Source organism: Molossus molossus, unplaced genomic scaffold (genome assembly GCF_014108415.1).
Source record: "Molossus molossus isolate mMolMol1 unplaced genomic scaffold, mMolMol1.p scaffold_m16_p_15, whole genome shotgun sequence".
NCBI lineage: Eukaryota > Metazoa > Chordata > Mammalia > Chiroptera > Molossidae > Molossus > Molossus molossus.
In genome coordinates, this window is record NW_023425350.1 from 24500464 (window position 1) to 24526001 (window position 25538).

Here is a 25538-nt window from a genome sequence, read left to right on the forward strand (position 1 = left end):
CGTGAGCTTCTTCAGGCACTTTGCAATTTACCACCCGTCCAAGAGGACAGGATTAGACACTACTAGCATAGACTACCAATTTAAACAATGTGTGCGCACCCACTTGGACCACAAGTCCCCAGTTTGGTCGAAATCAGAGTGCTGCATTATTATGGAACAGGGATCTTGGGAAACAAATAACTGCAAAATCTCCAGGATCACTCTACTACAAACAAATAATGGAGACTCATGCTGCCATTCCTGGAAAAATAGCAACTGGCTTCTAATAGAAAAATACTTCTTGGAAGAACAGACGTTTAGAAAATACAATTTGCAGCGAGAACAGCAAGCATACATTTAAGGGACCATAAAACCCTCTGTATAATAAATGCAGTTTAATAAAAAAAAAAAAAAAAAGAGAGAGAGAGAGAGAGACAAAATTAAATTATGCTAAAAGAATTAAGACAGTCTCTTGTTGCAGAAATGATAAAAACCATACTTATGAAGACACTATTGATCTTGGTTTGCATACTATTAATTTATATAATCCTGGGAAGAAGCCAAAAGGAAACTACAGAGTTTTTGGTTTTTAAATCAGAATCACCAGCAACTATAGCTGTCTTCCATATTCAAGCTTTTGTTCACCCAATGCAGTTTTTACAGAACCTCTCTTTTCCAGGCCCGGCAGGGGCTGGAACATGAAACACCATGGTACATTTGAGCAACCGAAAGCAGTTGTTGGAACACAGAGCATAATGAGTTGCAGATAAACAAGGACCAGATGATATGAGCCTTTTAGATGGCATTAGAGAAGTTAGGCATTATACAGTGTACAATGGGGAGACACTGAAATGCTTTAAGTAAGGCACAAACACAATTCGATTTGTGTTTTGGAAAGGTTACAGCTGCCACATGGAGAATGGATGGAGAGGCCAAGAGTGGGCATGTCAGTCAAGTAGGTGGTGGTGCAGGAGCTCAGGGGAGGGGATAAAGGTAATTGTTGGAAGGAGTCAAGAGAAATATAGGCCGTGAAATGAGAAGGAATTGATTGGGTAAGGCATGTGTGTATGGGGAAGAGGGGGGAGCCCAGATCCTGATTTGATAAATAAGGTGGCTGGTGATACCAATCTTAATGATAAATTACACAAGAAGAACAGGAATTGGAATGGTGTAAACTATGAGTTTGATGCTAGGCATGCCGCTTGTGAGATATACAAATTAAGACGTCCAAAAGGCTGTAGGATACGGGAATTACAGAGCAGAGATTTAGACTGAAGACACGGGCTTTGAAATCACCAACTTCATCTCACATTTGGTTGAAGCCAAGGGCTAGGAGAGAACCTGGAGGAATAAACCTAAGGGCTGTGGACTCCACAAAGAAGACGGGGAATCAGGAGACGAGTCAGGATCAGAGATGCCATCTTACCGCTGAACCACAGCACCACTGAAGTCTAAGTACTGACACGATCAGGTGTTGCAGCAAAGGAAGGAAAACCCTGCATCATCCACCTTGCTGTTGAACCATGGCAGAAATGTAAAGCCCAGATCCTAGAAACTCTTAGGACTGGAAGCAGTTTTCAGATGACCAAAAAACATTCCAGTTACAGGAAAACAACGTTCCTCGAGAGCAGCCCGGTGTCCCGGGACGGCAGCAGCAGCCCTGCTTTCTGATGATTGTTGGACTAAGAAAGGTGTCTGAAGGAAGCGTTAGTAGGGCTCTCCTCTCGCCCAGAGGCTGACTCCAACCACAGGGCTTTGTTTTGTTTGGACGGGGTCTGCTGATGTTCTGTGACAACCAGTTCCGGATGTTTTATAAACAATTAGCCTGACAGTTTGATGAATGAGGGTAACATTTGGGTATCATCTGCACTGCAATGAAAGACAGATGATTATTTTGGACAGAAACAATCTATAGCGATGTGGAAATGGAGAAGCCAGAGCCCTGGGGCTCCCACTGTCCTAAGATGCGGGACCAGGTCAAAACCTACTTGAGGTGAAACCCCATACCCTGAGTGACCACCCTGATCTGGACATTGGGTGGAGCTTTGGGACACACGACATATTTTAGAAAAGCCCATGTTTACAGTGCCAAATTTGAGTGAAAAGGAAAGAGAGGAAGACAAGTTCAGTTGTGGCAACAGGAAAATCAACGGACGTCTGGGATTCACTTGAACTCACAATTTTTAAAAATATATTTTTCTTTATTGATCTGAGAGAGAGAGGAAGGGAGAGGGAGAGAGAGAGAGAGAGAGAAACATCAATGGAAGAGAACATTGATTGGCTGCCTCCTGCACACACACACCCCCACCCCACTGGGGATTTGGCTCACAACCTGGGCATGTGCCCTGACTGGGAATTGAACTGGTGACCTCCTGGTACATGGGTCGATGCTCACCCTGAGCCACACCGGCCAGGCATAACTCACCTTTTCTTTTAAATGTTGTGTCCTAGTTTATTTCTTAATCAAAACTTTAAATTGATATGTAATTTATATACCATAAACTTCACCTGTTAAAAATGTACAATTCAGTAGTTTTTAGTACATTTGCAGATACATGCAACCATCACTACTCTGGTTTCAGAATATGTTTGTCACCCCGGAAGGAAATCCTGTACTCATGAATAGTCACTCCCTATTCCCCTCTCGGTCCCAGCTTCCTGCATCCGCTAATCTCATCTTTCTCTCGACGGATTTGCCTATTCTGGACATTTCATATAAATGGAACATATAATATTGTGTCTGGGCTATTTCACTTTTAGGTCCCTCCTAAAAAACACATGTTGTAGCATGTATCAGTACTTCATTCTTTTTATGGCCAAACAATATTCCACTTTATGGACTTACTACATTTCATTATCTATTCATTGGTCGATGGACATTTGAGCCGTTTCTACTTTTTGACTGCTATAAATAATGCTTCTATGAATGTCCATGTACACATTTTTGTGTGGACATATGTCTTCAATTCTCTTGGGTATATACCTGGAGCGGGTGGTGCTGTGTCCATAACTCTGTGTGTTACCATATACACAGCAGGAGGAACCATTGCTTAGAGTTTTAAGTGAACCAGATGAGCATCAGTGCATCTCCTCACTTCTGCAAAACTCCCTGAATACTTTGCAAGAGGAGGGGTTGCCAGAAGAGAAATGTGCAGGTGACGGGGCTTGAGGAATGCACGCGTGGGAGCTGCCTCTTCAGGTGGCCAAGTCTCCGACAGCCACGGAAGGGCTGGCTTCTCCGCAGAAGGGCAGCGCATCCTTGCTGTGCCTGAGGAGGCGTGTCTGCTGTTGGCCAGGACTGCCAGTGGGGACGGAGCCAGTGCTCTGACAGCTGCAGTGATGCTTTCCCCATTCTCTTGTTTTCTATCAGGTCATCAGAGAAATAAATTCACACCTACTGTGTACCCAGCACACTGTGAGGTTGCTCTGAAGGGCACACATGGCCTTGGCGCTCAATAGTTAGCCCAAGGAACAAGGCACACATGTGGAGCAAACATTTTTGATCACATACCAAAGTGTGTGGTATAGATTATAGGCTCTCCAGGGAACGGAGCGTTTGGCGTGGGTTGTGAATATTTTGGGGGCCCCACGTTCACAGGCTCCCCAGGGAGAGTGATGTGAGGCTCAGTTGGCTCTAGTTGTACATATGTAATTCATTCTGGGATGGAAGAGGCATCTACTCTGCTTCCTTTTCCGCCCCAGGCATTGTCTGGCACAAAAGTCCTAAGACTGATGAACCCTGTCGGGGCAATGATAGGATTTGTTTTGGTCACATGGTAATCCTGAGCCAAAGGGCCTGGAAGACATATGGGCCTTTTTTAATGTTCTATGAAGAGCAATGAGTCACCTGGGTAAGTCACCCAACCTTCTAGATTCTGGCCAGAGAAAAGAGTGGGCCTTTCTGGACACCAGATGCCTCTGTGATTTGATTTCTTTCTGGTATATGACTCACGTGGAATGATTTTTAAAATTACTGTCAACTGAAGAGTCTTTCTGTTCTTTTCTGCAGCTGAATCTGGGTACATGGAGATGAAGCTGAATCAGTACTTTTTACACACTTAATTCAATTCAACACAGCAGGATGAGGCAAGAAATCAGGAAGGAAAGGAACCCAGGGTGAATATGAGAAAGGAAAATTCTGGTTCAGCTTAAAGTTAAACCAACACCAGGGGTAGATGAAGCATTATGTTAATCAAAATTTTGTTTCTGAATCAGAAGTATGAACATTTTGGGTAACAAAAATAGGAGGCATTTGAAATGCTCAGGGGAATTTTGTTCCAAGGGTCATATTTGAATTTCCTAGAAATCATCCTTTCTATCGTTTTCCTAGAGAATACAAAGAACGGTCCTCGCCAGTTTTGCTCAGTGGTTAGAACACTGGCTCATGGACCAAAGGGTCTCGGGTTCAGTTCCCAGTCAAGGGCATGTACCTGGGTTGCAGGTTCAATCCCTGGCCCCATTCGGTGTCGTGCAGGAGGCAACACAGTGGATGTGTCTCTCTCACATCAGTGTTTTTCTCTCTCTCTCTTTCTCTCTCTCTCTCACTCTTTCATTCTCTCCCTCCCTCCCTTCCACTCTATCTCTGTCTAAAAATCAATGGAAAAATATCCTTGGGTGAGGATTAACAAAAAACAAACAAATCCCACAAAGAGTGAAGGTTCAGCTTTTTAGTTACCACTAATCAGTTTAATACAATGTTAACAGCAGTACAGGAGTTATGTAAAAAAGGGGAGAAAAACCAGAATTCTATGGATTTAATAATATATGGTAATTTAGAGCAGACACACTCAGTACCAGTGTTCAAGGCCAGATAACATATGACACAGAAAATACTTTTTTAGGTCGGTCAAATCCAACACATTTGAAAATAAGTGAATTTTTAAGAAGGGCAGACTTACAAGGAGGGACTCCCAGCATGTTGGAGATTTCACATGGGGTGGGCACCAAATCAATAGAATTTGAGGTCTCTGTTGAATATCTGGAAAGGCTTTTGAAAATCAAGCAAAAGAGCTAATATTTTATGAGAACTTATGACGTGTGCCAGACACTATTTTGAGTATTTCACGTATATTAATTCCTTTAATCCCTCCAAATGATCCTAGGGGCATGATGGCTGCTAGTTACTCTCAAAAACTTCAGAAAGAAAATAATAGAGCTGGAAAGAAAAAGAATCACAAAGCAAACGGAGACAATATTACAAAGGACTAATCTGAGTAAATAATATGATGTCTAGAGACTTTTCTGTGGGTTTGAAATTGTATCAAAAAAACATTTACCAAGAACACCCCTATGAAGAAAATGTTATTATTATCCTCATTTCAGAGATGAGAAAACTGGGGCACAGAGAGGTAAAATCACTTGCTTTCAGCCCCTTGGTACTACATGGTGGAACCAGGATTCCACCCAGATAGCCAGCCGTTCAGGGAGATTGACAAGGTGAGGGGGAGATAGAGAAAGAAATAGTATTAGTTGTTCAAGTGGTTATTTTGGTCTTTGTTGCTCCAGAAGCATAATTTTGATCTTGCCATTGAGCTCGGCATTTGGGTGCTTAGGCAACCTAAGCAGAGATGCAGGGCCAGTGTTCCTTCGAGCGTGGTCATGAACTGCCACTGGTCCATACTCTGCTGCCTGTTCACAAGGAGATGGACACAGCGATCAGCAGGCATTTAGAAACTTTTATAGCAACCTGACATTGCAGCTACATCCAAACGTTAGTATCTTTCTGGAAATTCTCTTCCCCTACTCATTAATCAAGTGCCTACTGCATACTTAATACTGGATGAGACTTCAGTTTGTTAAAGACAAAATTAGAGCAGTAATTACACAAGGTCCCATCTCAAATAGAACAATTTCAAATATATCAAGTTCTTAAAATTCCTAATGTCTGTTTTTTAACTGAGATATAATTGACATAGAACATCATATTAGTTTCAAGCGTACGTAATGATTTAGTATATGTATATACTGTGACATGATCACCACAATGAGTCTAGCTAACATACATAACCACACAGTTGCAATTTTTTGTATGAGAACTTTTCTTGATCAGAATTTTTTGTGATGAGAACTTTTAAAATCGACGCTTAGCAACTTTCAATTATACAACACAGCATTATTAAACACAGTATTCATTTTGGTTGTACTTCACAAAAGATCACTTCCCAACAGATTAGAAGGGAAAGAAAGGAAAAATCTTGCCCAGCCGGTATGGCTCAGTGGTTAAGTGTCCACCCATGCACCAAGAGGTCACCGGTTAGATGCCTGGTCAGGGCACATGCCCAGCTTCTGGGCCTGATCCCCAGCGGGGGCCATGCAGGAGGTGGCCAGTCGATGTTCTCTCTCATCGATGTTTCCATCTTTCTCTCCCTCTCCCTTCCTTTCTCTCTAAAAATAAATTAATAAAGGAAAAAATCTTGCTCCCTCACCTGGATAGTTTGAAAAGCCCTGGTCCAGTTCTACCCTTTCTCTTCACGGATGAGAGAACCAAGGGTAGGAGAATTGAAGAGCTTGGAGGCCTCATAATTAGTCAGTTGGAAGGGCAGGCGCTAGGACCCAGCCTTCTGTTTTCAGCTCTGCTGCCTTGCACTTCTCTTCGGGACACTGTTCCTCTTGTGCCATCACACAACCGAGGAGGCCATAGAACAGCCCAGGGCCCTCTCTCCCCCATCTTCAAGCTGCCCTCCGACCCCAAAATGGGAGCCAGAACTTGGCTAACGACTGCCCTTGCCAGTGGTTGCTGAGCTCCGGCTCTGGGTTTAGGGAGAGAGGAGACCTCTCTGAAAACAGCAAATCCCACTGCTCCCGACCGCTGCTGCTCCCTTGCCTGTTCTTGCTTAGAAACGATTAAGCACGGGTGAGAATAGGAACCCGAGTTATTAGGAATGTTTCCCAAGGACATGGCACCTTTTTAATCCCAAAGAAGTTCATAAATCGTCCAGCTGTGTCAGAGGCACGTGGCCGCAGGGGTGGGAGCCAGCTGGCGTTCTCAGTGGAACGAATGGAAAATGCTGTCTGTTGGAAGCCGAAGGGAATTCTCCACCTTAATTAAGAAAGTATTGAACGTGTAGGCAGGGAAGGCAAGATCTGGTTCCTGACTTCATTTTAATGAACCCTGCTTCATTAGAACTAGCTAACCCAAATTGGAAAGAATCAAGGCTCAAGCCCATTGAACTTGGTCCAGTTGAGGAATTAAACCACGATCATTCAACTCCCGCCCTTGAAAGCGGCCCTCCACCTCCTTAGATTATAGGGAGCAAACCCGACCTTCTTTCTAAGAGAGCAGGAGTAAGTTATATGCTTCTCTAGGAGAAATGGACTTCGGTGTTTCTGAAATGTTACATTTAAAGGGCAGTTTTTATTTCAAGTTCTCTAATTCAATAACTATGGAGATTCACATCAACTAAGAGTTTGTGTGGGATCATTTTTGCTGTCTAGCTGCTTGCAAAAGTCAAGTCAGTAAACTATGCAGGACAAAATGTTACTCAGGTTGGATAACTTCCTGCTAATGCAATGCAAATAAAGCCGGAGAAAGGGAAATTTTAGAAATCCAAATAAACACCCTTCATGTAATTTGTCTTCCCAAACAGTTCCTGAGATTCTCTTTCCCCTGTGGTCATGTCTCAAGTGCCTTTTAGCGATAACCCTGAACACTCCACGTTTCAGCAAGATACAAATATTTCTCTCTTGTGTTCTTGTTTGCTATTTCTGTTAGTAACATGAAAGCCACATCAGCTGGATGGAAATCCTAGAAGAATGAAGAAAGAAAAGATCAATTGTTCGACAGTAAACATGGCAAATCTCATGTGACTCAATAAATGCTTAAAAATGAAAGCAAGAATATTGCACTTTGAATTAGTAACTATAAAGTTAGCTCTAGAGCCCTGGCCAGTTTGTCTCAGCAGATAGAGTGTTGGCCAGAGGACCAAAGAGTCGCAGGTTCAGTTCTGGTCAAGGGCATGTATCTTGGTTGCAGTTCGGTCCCTGGCCCTGGCCGGGGTTGTTTCGGAGGTAACCAGTCAATATGTGTCTCTTACATCGATGTTTCTCTCTCTTTCTCTCTCTCTCTCTCTCTCCCTTTCTTTCTCTTGCTCTCCCTCCCTCCCACTCTATCTGAGGATAAAATGAAAAAATATCTTCAGGTGAGGATTTAAAAAAAGAAAAGTCAGCTCTAGAAATGATTGGGCAGGTGACCTGTGGGTGGCAGGGAGTTGGATTTTAACACAAATTTTGAAAAGTCTTCAATGACAGAGATCAAGAGATATGAGAAAGCTGAAAATCTCTGTTACCGAGATTGTTTTGTTCTTGGCTTTAAAAAAAATGGACCTGGGATAATCTCGTTTTATAAACTCCTGATAATGAAATGGCTTCAGTTATGCTGCCATCGTTGGAAGGGAATGACCTTTCTCTGTAATCATGATGCTCAGCGTGAATTTGGGAAATGGAACTAAAATTTGTCTCTCGATGCTGACTGACTAAGAGGCACCATGAGCCAGTCCCATGGGTCTGTCAGAAAAATCAGTTCTTTTCCTACTAAAGCCCTCTCTGTCTCGGGATCATGTGAGATTCACCACACAACGTTCAGAAAACATGAGATCATCTTTACATAATGGGAGAGTGAAAGCTGGCACCTGACTTCATTTTTTTTTTCCCACAGATTTTGCTTTCCACTCTTGTCAGTCACATCCGAAAGGCTGGCAGTTACCAGGGGCTGTGGCCAGGCATGAGGAAGAATGCGTCCTCGCTGGCCGTGTTGGCCATGGCAACACGTCTGCCCCGGAGCAGATGCAGTATGGACCGGCACACAGAAAAATGTGTCAGAAGACGTGGCACTGACAAAGACCTGAGGTGAGTGCTGGGGCTGTCCATCAGAAACTTCCAGTGACTAGTAACAGGATATTCACACAGTCATCTTGTTTTTCAGTAAGTTCTCAAGCTGACCGAGACATTAATGGATGATGGCAACTTCTCAAAGAAGTCCGGGGTGGAGAAGAACCCTCATTTCTTACAGCCTCAGTCAGAGCTGAATTACAGCAATCAGCAAGCGGACCGAGCACCGAGAGCATTGAGTGAGTGGCAGCTGAAGCATCGGATACAAGTAAGAAGTATCACTCACAAGAGAAGCTCAGAGTCAATGGGAGAAAAAGATGCATAAACACGTTTTCCCAATGCGGTGAGATGGGAGCTATAATAAAGTGCTACAGTTAACACAGAGCCCATTGCTTCTGCTTGGGAAAGTCTGAGAAAGTATCGGAGTGCAATATAATTTAGATCCCTGGAAGGAGAAATATACTGTACCAAAAAGAAGGATTAAGTAAAGAAGCAACTCAGATATGAAGTCAGGAAGTCACAGATGTATTTGGTCTGTTCAGCCTATAAATGTAGGACAGCTTCATTGCCAGTATCTGTGTGTCAAGAGGTAGAGTCTCTCAAAAATCCGATTTTCAAGACTCTTGTCTCACTTTGGACTCAAAAATCTAATTGGAAATGCGAAGCATTCTTTATTCCAATGGTCTCAGACTGCCCCTTAGAAACCATGAATTCACTGGTCCCAGAGGTGGAATTGCTGGGGAGGTAGCAAGCCTCACAGAGCGCTCCCCAGACCACTGCATCCCGCCCAGAGCAGGGGCCAAGAGAAACAGCTGCTCCAACGTGGTATCATGTACAGGGGAAGACAGAGAGCGGTGGAGTCCTAGGCCAGCCAGGCCTGGGGTCCACACGAGGGGCTGGGGTCTAGCAAACTGGAGGAGCCATGGTCATCCGCTGCAGGGGCCAGCACAGAAGACCGGGGGGGACCTCCCTCTGGTAGACACCAGAAGGAGATTACCTTTATGGGCCTCAGATTCCTCTTTTGTACAATGAACTAGTTCAGCTCAGTCAGTCATTGGCAAACTCTGTTTCTTCGAGCCCGGGGATTCCATAAAGGTGCCTCTGTGGCTGGAGATGACAAAGAGTTAGGCCAAGTTGGAAAAGCGAGCCCTCCCCACCCTCAACTCAGCCAGAGTATTTTGATTCCGTTTGTTTTCATATTGGCAATCCACATGAGATATAATCTGAGAAAAGTATAATTGACTGTTCAAAGAGCGTCAATATCTTGGACTAGAGGATCAAGTTCTGACTCTGTGATTCTAAGCCTCCCCTACTTCCTCTACAATCTCTTAATGCTTCATTCATGCGTCTCCGTAACACGTCCAATTTTACCTTACGTTCCTTTTCATGTTCTCTTATGGAATGTTTCACTCCATAAAGACAAGTTTATGGCTGTTAAACTCTCCCTAGCTAAGCTGTCCTTCTTCCTGTCCCTCAACTTCACCAAACTCATACTTTAGGGCCTTTGCACTTACAGTTTTCTATATCTGGGACCCTCCACCCCCGCCCCGCCCCGATCTCCATAAAATTTGCTCTTTCACTTTCGTTAGGTCCCTTCTCAAATGTGACCATCAGACTTATTTGATGGCTTTTCCTGAACACCTAACATATAAAATAGAACCACATTCTCCCTACACACACACACACACACACACACACACACACACACACACACACACACATATTCCAGAGGCTCCTCATTGTTTTATTTTTCTCCATGGCACTTACCATCACTTGCATATTTTATATTCATTGTTTGCCTCACTTCTACTCATCCCACTAGAATGTAAATTCCAGTGGGGGTAGGACCTCTCTCTATTTTGGTCACTGCCCTATCCCTGGAACAGAGCCTGGCATTGACGAATCCCCCACTCACTGGAGGCCTTTGAGACTCAGCTTCTGTCCAGCCAAGACCTCCTGTTTTATAAAGATCCCACCAGCAGTCACTTTCAGAGTAGCCAGGTTTTCTTTTTGCCTGTAACATCTAAACCAGAGACCCAATAAAACCTACCTCCTCTAGTAGCAACAGTAACTGGACAGAGTGGTTACAAAAAAAAAAGAGCATGAGGTTGGAGATGAGGATTTGGATTTGGGTCCGAACTGTGACTCACCTGGTGGGGTGTTTTTAAGCGAGTCAATTAACCTCTCCAAGCTTCGGTTTCCCTATTTGTAAACCGCTGTAGTAGTTTACCTGTCACTCAAGATTGCGATGAGGATGACGTAAAGTACGATGTGTGGAAGGTGGCTGGTGGTCTGAAAAGGACCAGGTTAGATGTGGCTCAGGAGAAGCAGGCACTAGAAGACCAGGACTCACAATTGCTCTCGAGCCAATACGAACTCCATGTTTTCTGGTGCTCACCTAATTTCTCTGGAAATAAAGATAAGACACCCCTTTCTGTTTGAAGGTAGGAAGGTAAATCGGATTATCTCATTGAAATGCCTTTGAACTTTATCACCCATTTGATAATTTCAGCCCTGTGGGGTCGATCATCTGCTACCGTTTGGAAAGCTCCCCTCACTCCTCTTGGAATTCATGCTGCTTCCTGCTCCCCACATCCACACTGTGTGCCTCGGCCTCCGACATGCAGGGAAACACAGTCCATGTATCTGTGGGATGCATCTGACACTTGGCTGGAGTCGCCTCCCCCAGGAAGCTGTTTTATGCTTATTATCATTGATATAAAGTGCTTGATCCCTTGTGAGGCAGTGTGTGAAGAGGTATTGAGCATAGAAGAGAAGCTTAGGGATTTTTGAGTTCTTGTCCTGGTTGTATCACCGACAAGTTAAATGACCTTGGGCATGTTGCCATTTTCTCTGGGCCTCAGTTTCCGTGTGTGTGTGTGTGTGTGTGTGTGTGTGTGTGTGTGTGTAACGGGGAGAGAAAAAGTCCCATGAAGTGCCGACTGCAGACTCTCAGGGAGAGAACCGCCTCTGCTTACGAACACACCTTATAAGGGTATGTTTGGTTGTGAAAATGAGACCCACCAGGCACAGCTTCACTGGACTAGGAGTGAAACAAAGGAATTATGTTTCTCTCCATTATAGGAGCAAAAGATACTAGTCAGGTAGCCGAGCAGGAAAGAGATGCTGGAAGAGGGGCAGTGAACTGGAAGAGGGGGGAGCGGGAGAGAAGGCCCAGCAGAGTGGCCAGAGGCTGGGGCCCAAATGGAGAAATGGCCCCTGAGAAGTTGTGAGGGACTGGAAAGGCCAATGGGCTCTTAGGACAGAGATGACCAATACCCAGTGAGGAGATGCTTTCCAGAAAGAGCAGGATGCCGATCTACTGGACCTACATCTATTCTGGGCACTCTCCTCTCGACACATGTACGATCTCCCTTTTCTTGGGCCCAGGTCTCTGCTAGATCCTCCTTTCCTTCGAGTTCCCATGGATGTGCTTCGAACACCAAGTCCCTCGCCCTCCAGTGAGAACTGTCCTTTTGAAGGACACCTCCTTTCAGAAGGAGTAGTGAACAGTAGCAGTGCTCCTAGTCAGCTCTCCTGAGATCTTTGTTTTTCCCTTTGACCATTTTGTGCACACACCCTTGCTCCTCTGTTATGCTTTGTTTCTAAGTGACAGCATTTAAAGCTCTCTGGAATCTGCTTTTAGCTCTACCAGAGCCTGTGCAGAGAGCCCTCAGCCCAAAGCGCCTGGGGTTTTATCCTCCACAGCCCTGCCCATGGCGAAGTGCTCTTGCCTCAGTTGGTTCTACTTAGAAGTATGACTGACACCCCAGAGGTCCCTGCCTGAGACTGCAGCCACACTTGGCTCCTTCCTCTTTCCGCTCTGCTTCCCCCACTCTCTTTCCAGTCTCCTCCAGAAATAAGTCACTTTCTTAATAAATCCACTCACACACAAATCTCAAGCCCTCATCTCAGGGAGCTCAACCTAAAAACACCCCCAATCTCCTAAAGCTTAGGTCCCTTTAAGACTCTGATGAAAGTTCTGGGTACTTTTGCTAAAAGAACATATGCACACACATGTAATTGGCTTATCTCTGCTCCATGAACTTGGAAGTATAAGAAATATCTCATCCATAATTTTTCCAAATCAATCTGACTCAGCCTTCTACCTACCAGGAGGTTGGGAAATCCAAGTTCAATTATTTGTGGGAGGGCCTTTCTCAGTCTTCCTCACTAGTCACTTGAGATGGTACCGGAAACCTGGCCTGGAAGTGTTGGGGAGAGCCTCAGGATTTCAGTCCAGTACACTAGGGGTTCTTGTCCTCCGCGCAGAGGGGCAGGGGATGATGTGTGTCTCTGCTCGGGGATCCGGGCTGAGCTCCCACCGCAGCACTAGCATTCAGACTCTCTGGGTGTGCAGGAAATGCACACCCAGCCATTCTCATGTGAGGCCCAGAAGAACTTATATCGACAAAACCTCTCCCCTCACTCCCTACCCCCAGTTCTGTTCTCAGGAACCCCCTCTTACTACCACCACCAATCCAGTCCATCCCCACCCACCAGCCATATTCCCCTTGTCTTCCTTCCTTCTTCCAGGGAAATTCCTATCTCTGTCCTCTGCCCTTAGCAAAGAAGTAGATGGAGGTGAGCTTCAGGGCAGAACCAGGTCCTAGGAGCACTGACAAGAGAAACGTGTCTATCTTTGTAGGATGGGGAAGGGAGAAATGACCCTTTTATTCACTTCCCACAAACAAAAACTGACTACGGCCGCATTGATTACTTGGTAAAATCTACCCTCTTCCCGCTTACATACAATATTGCATACAACTTTAGGAAGTTCATAGTTCCCAGGACACTTGGTTACAAACACCTGACCTAGAGGAAGGGAAGTATGAAAGCCATTTATCACACATGCTATCTCTACCAGCCAGTGATGAGGACATTTGACTTTTGAATGAGAATGTCTCTCCTTAATCTAGAATCTCTTTTGTATGCTCTGGCTTCTTACTCATTACATAACAAAACTGCTTTAGCTGAGAGATAAGTGAGGCAAGAATACCAGGAAATAGAACCTTTGGTTTTACCAAAGTACCCAATTAATAAGCAAGCATGAGGACTTTAAAATCAAGGTGTAGATGCTGGATTGGAGAGATCTGAGAGACGATGCTCCCTGAAATCCCCGGTTTAGGGCTGTGAATAGGATATTGGTGCCATTTTCTTACCATTGTAAACATCATGTTTCAATTATGACAGTACTTGTTCAATCTGTGTCAAAACCAATGTCATTCAGGGTTTTGGCTCATGGATGGTGACAGGCCCTGGGCAAAAAATTTTGGCCAGGTGATAGCAAAGGTAAATATTCCCAGTGGTTGGACAGAGGCACAGGGATTATAACTTTCTCATGGATATTGACCATGTGTTATTCATCTTCATGTACCTAGCAAATAGCATAATACCTAGCACTTACATTACCAATAAATCAATGTTAAGTTGATCTAGTTCATCTTGTAGAAACTCTGTTAGTTGGTTAGCATGAAGGTTTGGTTATATTGATAAACTTTATAAATGCCATGTTTGCATTTGATGTGTATTGTGCCATCTTGGGAGAAACACAGGTCAGATCTCCTTAAATATTCAAATGAAAACAACTCTGAGTCCCAATCTCAATGTTGTGCATTGCTCCCACCCCTTAAATCCAGAGGGTTACTTTGATCTTGACTCCTTGCCAGAAGAAGAAGTCAGATGCAGCCCCTTGGGGCTGGAGTATGTTATAACCACTTCTTGGTATTCAAAAATAAAACAGCCTAGGCATTAAAGGAGTATGGGAAGTACATATGTATTTGGGAGAATATAGTTATGATTCCTTTCATAACTTGAAAATAGCCCATGCCAGGTAGGTGAACTACCCATTCTCTGTTGCCCTTCTTATGTTTCTGAGGCTGAGGTTTTATTGGCAGCCAGTCTTCAATAAATGAAAGCAGAATCATCTACCAAACAGCTTTTATTCATTTGCTCACCAGAAAGGAAGAATGGTATATTAAGATCCCAGTAGAAGCCCTTACAACATACACGGTAATAGCAGTGATTGCTACAAAGAGAAGTCTTGTCAGTTTTGGCATCACGGTAATAATTATGGGGTATTCTTTATTTGAACTAAAGTCTATTTTTAAAATCTGATTCCAACTTTGATAAAAGAGAAATTTATTTGCCACTTATGCTCTTCATATATCTGGGACATGTGAGGAAGTGGGCACAACATTGTCAAGTGGTCGTCCATCGATGGAAGCACAGCCAGAGGTCAAACCCGAGCTCTTCCAGTGGAACAGGGGTGCACAAATCCGAAGTTGCATGAAACATCTCCATTCAATTGTGATGTGACTTCACTGAAACAGACACAGTGGTGAAATGTTACTCTTAATTTTTAGAGACAAATTGTTTATTTCTTAACAAGGAATAAACAAGGAATTCCTAATTCCTTTCCTCTCCTCTGGTGACTGAAATATGATAGTCAAATGGATAGCAACATGCAAGAAGAATTCCCTTGCAGTCCTTGCTCTTTTGCAGAAATGATAAGATGCCTGAGTTATGTGACTTGCAATGATTGTTTTGTAGATAAAAGTGCCAGCTGTTGTGCTTTCCGGTGGATCAGCAGTTGCTACATTTTCCTTCTTGTCTTCAGGTTTTATAACTGGAAACAGAAGTACTTCCTTGATGTTATTAGAGTCCGTAAGAAACATGGTAACTCAGTGGTGCCCCAGTCAACTGTTGGGGGCAGTTCGTAGTTCATCCTCACCAGCCGCCTTGGCCTTGGCCTCGGCCTCATGGAGTCATTCAGCTGGTGTAGGTATTGCCTATTTCCTTCTTCATGACAAACAGCTCAAAGTGCTCAGTCAGGTCCTCTTTAGAGCCAAAACGCTCATTCTCTACAAATGATCACAGATCAATGTAGGACTGATGCATGTCAGTTACAGGAACTCCCAAACGAACTTACCAAGGAGCCTGGCTGTGGTCCAAGGTGGAAGCATTCACCAGCTTTCATCACATACATATCATCAAGAATTTTGCTAGTTTCTTCAGTTTTGAAGAAGTTGGTTTCTGGCAGCTTTACCCCCAGGGCTTTCTCAAACTCGTCTAATATGCTGATTCTAGGGAAGAATGTGATGAAATCGCTCTCAAAGGCTTGGCCCTCACGGCCATGTGGATGGTAGGTGACCTTGTAACTGCCAGTAATGCTCTTCACCATCCCTGAGATCATCTCTGATTTCCCTGATATCCTGATAGTCTGCTTAGGCCTTGTAGAACTCAGAGGTGGTGAACTCAGGATTGTGTGTCAACTCATTTCCTTCTTTCCAGAACTGACATCCAATTTCTTAAAATCAGTCTATGTCCCCAACCACCAGCATCTTATGGTAGCGTTCTGGAGCGATTTTCACACATAAATTCATGTCCAGCTCATTGTGGCAGGTGATTAAAGGTTTGGCCACAGCTTCCCCTGAGATGATGTTCATCATGGCAGTTTCAATCTCTAGGGATCCCAACTCGTGCAAGATTTGCTTTTTTATTCCACACTTTTTCTAATAAAACAGGTCAAGTGGTTTAAATAACAAAGAATAACAAAATGTTAAAAAAGACATGGAAAATCAAACCTATATAAGGGAATTAGCAGCATACGTTAATCAAGAAGGCTTAACCAATTATTGGGATGAAATATTAATTATGACCCAAGATTTCTGGTACCCTGGGCAAAAAGGGTGACATGATTAGTGACATAGTTCTTATCTGCTTGAATAAAGCATGCCAGTTCTCCATGAAACAGAACCCTTCTCTGATAATACATTATAAAAGAAATCTATAACATTGAGGAGACTCAGGTTGAAATTAGCTCTCTAAACAAAATATTTAAAAATTTTAAATGAAATTAAATTTCACAAGTCCATGTGATCTGTATCAGTCAGAATAGTCTAAGTCTTGCTGTAGAAGAGACAAACCCTCAAATCTCAGTGGCTTAACCCAGGGAATTTTTATTTCTTGCTCACTTCAAAGGGGGTTGCTGCCAGTGTAGCTTTCTGGGTCATTCTTTTTTTTTTTTTAATGCTTACCTGAGGACATTTTTCCATTTTTTGTTCAGATAGAGCAGGAGGGAGAGAGAGGAAAAGAGAGAGAGAGAGAAACATCGACGTGAAAGGAACACATCAAGTGGCTGCCACCCACACAACCCAACCAGGGCTGGGGACAAACTGCAACCGAGGTGCTTGCCCTTAGCGGAAACCGAACCCGGGCCTCTCCGGACCACAGGTGGATGCTCTAACCGCTGAGCCAAACCGGCTGTTCTCATTTTAACAGTAACTCCGGATCTGGTCTCCTTCTGTCTTGTAACTGCAACTAGCAGTCCTTACTTGTCAGTGTACAGATAAGGGAGAGAGAGGAGGAGTGGATGGAAAAGTGCATGAGACATTTTAGAGACAAGGCCTGAAAGAGATACATATTCTTTTCACCCATATTCTGTTGGCCAGAACTCAGTCACATGCTCCTAATTTATTTGCAAAGGCGGTTGGAATATGTGGTATTCCTCTGTGCCCAGGAGGAAGAACTGGGATGGATGGGCATCTGGCTGATTTCTGTCAAATCTCATATTCATTTTAGGGCTTTTCTTTCTCTCATCTTTAAGTCTATTTTGAAACATTTTAGTCCCTGTGATTTCTGGGGATAAGAGAGTTCACCAGTTATATAAATATAATGTACAATTATTATATTAATATGATTTATCATAAAAAACAAAATGTTGAGATCATTTTAAATCACATCATTCTGTAAATGATGAAACCTTTATATACTCAAAACAAATATATGCATTAATATAATCATTAAATGAGGTGACTCTGTTTCTTCCTCCTCATCCAGAGCAGATCTGATTTTAATCGTTTATGTGTTGGGATTCCAAAAAAGATTTTTTCATTTGAGAATTTCCCTTCTGGAAAAAGGATTTGAGAAGTACTGAATTTGGACAGGCTGTTCTCTTGACTCTGGCCACATAAAGATCAGAACCTTTTTCCATACATATCCAGGAGCCAAAAAGGATCTTTTCACAAATGCAAAGACGGGCTGATCAGAGACCTATCATACAGAAGAGACGGTTTCCAAAATATTCATATTATTTTTGCTTTGAGCCTTGAGTTAGCAACACTATGAGCTCAGCTGATCTGAAACGCTGTCTTCCATGGAGTCTTGGAAGACTAATCAGCTTCCATTCATGGACACTTGCATTTTATGAAGTTCACACCCACACCTTTGGCTTTGAGGTTCGCTCCATTCAGATCCATATTGCAAAGGCCTGAATTCCTATCACGGCCAGGAATTTCTTCAGCTCCAGGGATTTGTTTGGTTTTGTGCCATTTTATCCCATTTATTCCTTCCATCTGATTCAAATGCTTCATTACCAACCCATGGTTGTTCTTAAGAAGAAGACAGAGAGAGAGAGTGGCGGGAGGGGACGGGGTGAGAGAGAGAGAGAAAAAGAAAGAGAAAGAAAGAAAAAAAGAAAGAAAGAAGAAAGAAAGAAAGAAAGAAAGAAAGAAAGAAAGAAAGAAAGAAAGAAAGAAAGAAAGAGGAAGGGAGGGAAGGAGGGAGGGAGGGAGGAAGGAAGGAAGGAAGGAAGGAAGGAAGAAAGGAAGGAAGGAAGGAAGGAAGGAAGGAAGGAAGGAAGGAAGGAGAACAGCACCTCTCTTAAAAACAGGAAAACATGCTGGTTTGAATTTCCTGTCATCTTCTGGGTAGGTTAGTTGGCAGTTGGTGATTTGGACACATTTCAGGATTCAGAGTAAATTTCACAGAGCTGTATTGCCTCCCTCTGGACCCCCGCTGGAGAACAAGAAGATGCTAGGCTTACCTTAGTAACCACACTTTTCATTAGCCAGCGGCCCTTCTGGGGCACGTCGCAAGTGCTTTGTCTTCATTGTCTCACGGCTTTTTACTCCACCTGTGCATTTGGAAAGGGACTCAGTCAGCAGCAGCATTTTGCAATTGGGGGGAAATGATATCGGAAGAAAGAGCCTGATGTCACCTCAATCTCCTTGCAAGGCAGCCACTCCTTTTTGGTGTTATTATTATCTTAATGAGCTTTTTATTGTAGACTACTTCCAGACATTCAGAGAAGTTAACAATGGCAGTGTGGAGTTCCTGTGTACCACTTCCCCCATTGTTAGCCTCTTGCATTACTGTGGTACTTTTTCACTCTATTAAACCAATATGGATACATTATTATTGTCTCAAGTTCTAATGTCCTTTTTCTGTTCTGAGATATGTCATCTGGATCCCACATTACATTTAGTTGTCTCTTCCACCATCATTGTGTGTGTGTGCGTACTAGGCTGGGATGTAATATGTAGGTCATGGCCACCCAAATCGAAAGAAACTGGTATAGAGCAAATTATACTTAACCACTCCTTTAAACTCCTCACAATCATTGGAAGGAGAATGTTAAGGAGCATTCCAAATATTAGAAGCATTTGTGATGCTATTTTGTTATAGTAAAAAAAAAATGGAGAGAAGATAGTTTTATTTATGGGAAATTGTACAGCAAACAGAATGCAGTCTAGAAATGGAGAGAATCTAGGCTGGAATACCACTGAGGTCTACAGGGACCCGCTGAGTTCTCAAAGCAAGCACTAATGCACTCCTGCTCATGATGTTCATTTCTTTCAGGAATGCTGTTTGTCCTTAGTGACTCATAGCAGTCACTTTTACTGATTTTTTTTTTTTTAAGTGTCAGATGTGGTGAGTTGCCTGGGTGTAGAAAGAGTTGGTATGTAAGTTTGGGCTTCATTGGCTGTTTCCCATGGGAAAAGTCAGTTGATTAGATGAAAGATGAAAGACTGTCCTGGTCAGCTGTTTTCGGCCATACACAGATGGGAGGAAGCAGGGAAGCCGGGGTGTGTACATTCGTCACAATCCTCAGACCAGGTCGTTTAATATGGAGTTCCTGCCTTATTGGTAGTGGAGGCTGGGGAGTATGGTAAGGTCAAAGGTGATGAGAAATTTTCAAAGTAGTTTTTAGTGCTGACAGTATAATACCTAACTCAATACATTCCTGTACTTAGTGTGTCCTTATAGGCTTTGAAAACGTGGAGAGAGAGAGAGAGAAAGAGAGAGTGAAAGAGAGAGTCAGTGTTTCTGGCTACCTGAGAATGAAATTAAGTATGGGATAGACAGGATTTGACTGGGGTAACTCATCTATGTTTCAAGCCAAAGTGAACAGAATCTGTACATTTAGTGGTTGTATACAGGTAGGATTTAGTTATGTGTTTTAATTTTTTTAAAATTTATTTTCTGCCCTTAGAATACATTGTTGGAAGGAATTTTCAGAAAATTTTAATCTTTCTCCTTACCTCTAGGTAGGTAACTTGGTCACATCTAGTTGTTCACTTTTTACTCAGTAAAAAGTGATTTTCGCTTTGATGTTCTAGGTCTTTTTTTTTTTTTTTCTCCAATTGATTTTTTAAAGGGAGAGAGAGATAGAAACATGGACGTGAGAGAGAAACATCGGTTAGCTGCCTCCTGCACACCCCCTGCACGCCTGGGGATCGAGCCCGCAACCCAGGCATGAGCCCTGACTGGGAATAGAACCGGAACCTCTCAGTCCATGGGACAACTCTCAGTCCACTGAGCCACACTGGCCAAGTGTCCTAGGTCTTTTTCATTTTAGTAATTAAAATGAAGTTGGATAGGCTACTTCGAAAAATTAAAACAGGATAATGATCACTCTAAATAGCAAAATTATTTGATTAAACATTGATGAAAAGTTTTTACCTTATTTGACACATTCATATTTGTTTCCCCTGGCTTATCACCCCCTCTCAACTTTTGACTATTTCACTGAGTTACGACAATAGAAAGGGAAACAAAACAAAATAAAGTGAATTTATTCTACTACTTGTCAACTGATCTGGTAGTTTGGGAGTAAGCAAAGGAGTTGAAAAGGTGAAATATTGTATCTATGTTAATGTGTTCTCTCATTAATATTATTTTAAATAATTTTAAAAATTATTAAAGTCACCCTGGCCAGTTTGGCTCAGCTGTTGGAGGGTCAGCCCACGGACCAGAGAGTCCCGGGTTCGGTTCCCGCTAAGGGCATGTACCTCGGTTGCAGTTTGTCCCCAGCCCAGTTGGGGTTGTGTGAGTGGCAACCACTCGATGTGTCTCTCTCACACACTGATGTTTCTCTCTCTCTCTCCCCCTCCCGCTCTATCTGAAGATAAATGCAAATAAATAAATAAAATTATTAAAGTCATTTCTAAGTTTGAGTTTGAGATATTTACCACTTCCTCCTCCTCCAAGTGAGAATGAATGAACACACACACACACACACACACACACACACACACACACCCTCAAATCTCCAGTTGGGGCCGGCTTTGCCCTAGCATCTCAGCACCTCCTCGGCTTCTCATATTTACTTTCAATTCATTAAAGATACTTTGCTGTTTCCAGTCTGCTTCGGACTGGCGTTTCCGTTGGGAAAGTAAATGGCAAAAGACCACATGACACCCAAGGGCAAACAGTGCTGAAGGCCGCAGCTGCTGCTGGGGAGCCAAGGGCCGGCTGGCCGGGGGGCCGGCGTCTGCGGAGGAGCAGCCAGAGCTGGGGAAGGGAAACAGCTCCGCTTCTCCCCCACTGCCTCTGTTTGGGTCCTCTAGGGAGTGGACACCGAGATGGAACTAGAAATGCAAGACAGTTAGTGGGAGATAAGAAAGAGCAGGACGCAGAGAAGAGAGCCCCAAATCCCGATGCTAACCGGAGGCGGAGAAGAGAGCAGGAAAGGAGAAGACTGGGCAAGCGGCTGCCCCACTAGAGAAATCCCTCCACTGGGCAGGGAAGCCTGCCCCGGCGGTCCCCACCCCATGCCTGGCCACCGACGCCGAGTTGCCCTGGGAAAGCGTAGCCTTGGTGTGGAGGTTGCCATGGACCCAGAGCTCCGAAGCTGCAGACGGCCGATGAGTGCGCTGCTCACTGAAGATTCTGCCGTAAAGGGAGATCTGAGCAGTGTCTTTTCTTGGCTGCCACACCCATGAACCACATTAGTATCAGCTCAAAAAGGGCAAGAATGGGTGACATCTCAGATATCTGGTCACCCTGCTCTTCTTCACCGCAGACCATGACAAGAACCACGACATTGCGTTAGAGTGCAAAGAATTTTCTTTTATCTCCTAAAATCCTAATGCACCTGGAAAAATTTACCTTGACCCAGTTCAGTTTCTTTCAGCTACCGCATGTGGTCCAAAAAGTCTCTCGAAGAGTTTGCAGAGTGCTGACTCAACTTGGCGGAGGCGGGAGCCTCCTGGCAAGAATGAGAACTGTCTCACCTCTCAGATCTGCGCGGAAAGGGAAATTAATTCACTGGGTTTTATTCTTTTTTCTTTTTGTGGTGCTGCCTTTAAATGTTAGAGGGTGTTGGCTTTTCTGTGACTCAGAAGCAGAAATCCTTTTCTAAGGTGAAGGATTAATTTTCAGAATGAAGAAAGTTAGTTTCTTCTTGTTTTTCACTTCAAGCACAAGAACTGATTACACAGAAGCAGTTGCTCCAAAATATTACAAAAGGGGAGGAGGGCGGGATCATAAGTGAACTAAGCCAGAGGTAGTTTCTGAATACCACTCTGGTGGTAAATTCCGCTTCACAAGGAGCTTTGAAAAATTAGACCACTCATTTCAACTGAGCCTGTCACACAAATCATCTGCTCATTTACTTTGACCAACATGTTCATACTCCTTCTGTATTTCACCTCTCTGGGCCCAGATAATAAAATTATCTTCATGTGAAAGATCAACTGGAGCCTGACAAGTCAAAGGCTCAGAGTGACACAAAATTCCACCTTCAGAATAATAATGGCCTCTCCCAAGGATAAAGAAGTGGTGGTACAGGTGTACAATGGAATATTACTCACTCATAAAAAAAATGAAATCTTACCCTTTATGACAACATGGATGGGCCTAGAGGGTATTATGCTAAGTGAAAGAAGTCAGATAGAGAAAGACAAATACCACACGATTTCACTTATATGTGGATTCTAAAGAACAAAATAAACGAACAAACAAAAACAGAAACAGACTTGTAGATGCAGAGAAAAACTGATGACAGTTGGGAGGGGTGGGGGGCTGGATGAAAAAGGTGAAGAAATTAAAAAGTACAAATTGATAGGTACAAAATAAGTCATGGGGATGTAAAATACAGCATAGAGGAAAATAGTCAATAATATTATAATAACTATGTGTGGTAACAGGTGGGCCCTTGAATTATCGGGAGGATCACTTTGTAAATTATATAATTATCTAACCACTATGCTGTACACCTGAAACTAATAGAAAATAATATTAAATGCCAACTGTAATTAAAAATAAAATTTAAAAAGGAAAGGAAACATGGCATGTTCCTAATAGCAATACCTAATTCTTCCATTTTGATATCTTCAGTACTTGATCTATAAATAAACTAAGTAGTTCATTATGAAAAACTACTGGCTTCTCCCAGAGACCCATTTTTTCCAGATGCATATTCCAAAGAGATTCCACAGTCCGCCCCTTGGGCTGTAGCACATGCAGGCACCCAAGGAATGTATGTGGTGCAGTTGATGCAAGAAAGCCGGCCAGGGTGTCTGACTTCAGGCGGGGGCTCCAAGGCCCATGTTTGTGCAGCTTAACAGCCTTAGGGCCCGATCTTTAAAATATAGAGATGGGAGAAGTGGCCATCTACTAGAAGCCTACCTTACTGCTCATCCCTGAGAATGATGGCATGATTGCCCTCTATTAAAAAGCCCCCCTGGTAAACCATTAAACTCACTACATTCTACTCAGTTTACTTTTTTTTCTTTTTTTTAAATACTCACCCAAGGATATTTTTTCATTTATCTTCAGATAGAGTGAGGGAGAGAGAGAGACAGAGACAGAGACAGAGACAGAGAGAGAGAGACATTGATGTGAGAGAGACACATCGACTGGCTGCCCACTGCACGACCCTGGCTGAAACCAAGGTACGTGCCCTTGACTCTTTGGTCTGCAGGCTGATGCTCTACCCACTGAGCCAAACTGGCCAGGGCCACCCACTTGACCAATTTTAACTGGCATCACCAGTGACATTACTCTCTCTCCTCGATATTCTTCTTCTTTTTCTTTAACTTCTTTGGCAGAGAATTTGGCATTTTCAGGACCTAACCAAAAGTCAGCAGATCATTATTCAGGTAATATTCGCTCAATGCAAAGGGTGTGGGAGTGTGGTTATTTTCCTAGCTTTGTTAGTTGAAAGTCTCTCAAAATAATGACATCCTTGTAGCAACGAATGAAACCCATGGGTAAATCTTGGTTTCTAAATACCGTTCTCCACCAAAATGAGCACAGAGCTGTATTTATGACTTTGACATGTGCTGTCCACTTACTCTTGAGTGTGTGGGAAAGGCACTGAGATCCAGGGGACAGTGGGCACGGGGCTTGGAGTTAACAGACTGCTTTCATGACTCACCAGCTCAGTGAACCAGAGCCAGTCAGATTGTGTAGGACGGGTTAAGTACTTTTTATTGTGAAGTAGGAGGGCTACCCTTGCTTCTTGCAATGCATTCTCCACTCTGTAGCCAGAGTGAGCTTCAGGAAAAGTGGATTTGACCCATGCCACTCCTTTGCGTGCATCTGTTCCCTATCTCCACAGTCTCCAGGATGAAGCCCACCCTCTGTATCATGAGAAGAAAACACTCCCTGCTCGCTTTTTTTTTTTTTTTTTTTGAGTAGCATTTCTCCTGCTCTTGTCCTGTCCCACTATACATACCTATGCTCTATGATGCAAACTTACTAATCTGAAGTTCCTGTATGTGTTGTGGTCTCACCTTTACCTCTTATTTTCTAATCATTGAGGATGGTTATGGCAGCATTAATTATTAAAACAAAAAGTCAGAAGTAGCCTGATGAAGCAAAGCACATTGGTTCTGGTAGAACCCTCTTTAGTTATTAAAAAATCATACTATTAAAATAATATCTCAAAAAATGGAAAAGTGTTCAGAATATCTTAAGCCAAAATAGCAAGATGTAAATCAGCTCGTAAGATATTGTTTTTAAAAAACAATATATTCTTGTATTCAGAGAAGAATATTGAAAGGATACATATTGAAAAAGTTATGATGATGGTATATGAGTGGTTGCTTATGGACAATTTTGGTCTCTTTGTGAGTCTGTTTTATTGTTTTTGTTTTTTATCCTCACCGAGGACATTTATCCATTTTTTTTGTTCAGATAGAGTGGGAAGGAGGGAGAGAGAGAGAGAAACATCGACGTGAAAGGGACACATCGAGTGGCTGCCACCCACACGACCAACCAGGGTCGGGGACAAACTGCAACCGAGGTACATGCCCTTAGCGGGAACTGAACCCGGGTCTTTCAGGACTGCAGGCCGACGCTCTAACCACTGAGCCAAACCGGCCAGGGCTGTGAGTTTGTTTTATACCCCACCCCTTTTGGGTTACTCAGTGATTAACCATTATTTTTGTAAATAATTACCCTCTATACCTTTGCTCATGCTGCTCCTTATATCTTATAAGGTTTGTCCTCCTTCCTCTTTTTTTTTTTAAACCAATCTTTTCTTTATTGATTTTTAGAGAGAGAGGAAGGGAAAGGGAGAGAGAGATAGAAAGATCAATGAGAGAAAACATTGATTGGCTGTCTCCTGGATGCCCCACAGTCAGGATTGGGCCCACAACCTGAGCATGTGCCCTGACCAGGAATTGAACCGGCGACCTGTTGGTGCATGGGTCAACGCTCAA

General features: G+C 43.3%; 1 pseudogene; it reads right to left on the reverse strand.

Annotated features, from left to right (window-relative positions):
- Positions 1-15188: 15188 nt before the first annotated feature.
- On the reverse strand, positions 15189-25294 carry LOC118631141 (annotated as a pseudogene).
- Positions 25295-25538: the final 244 nt, after the last annotated feature.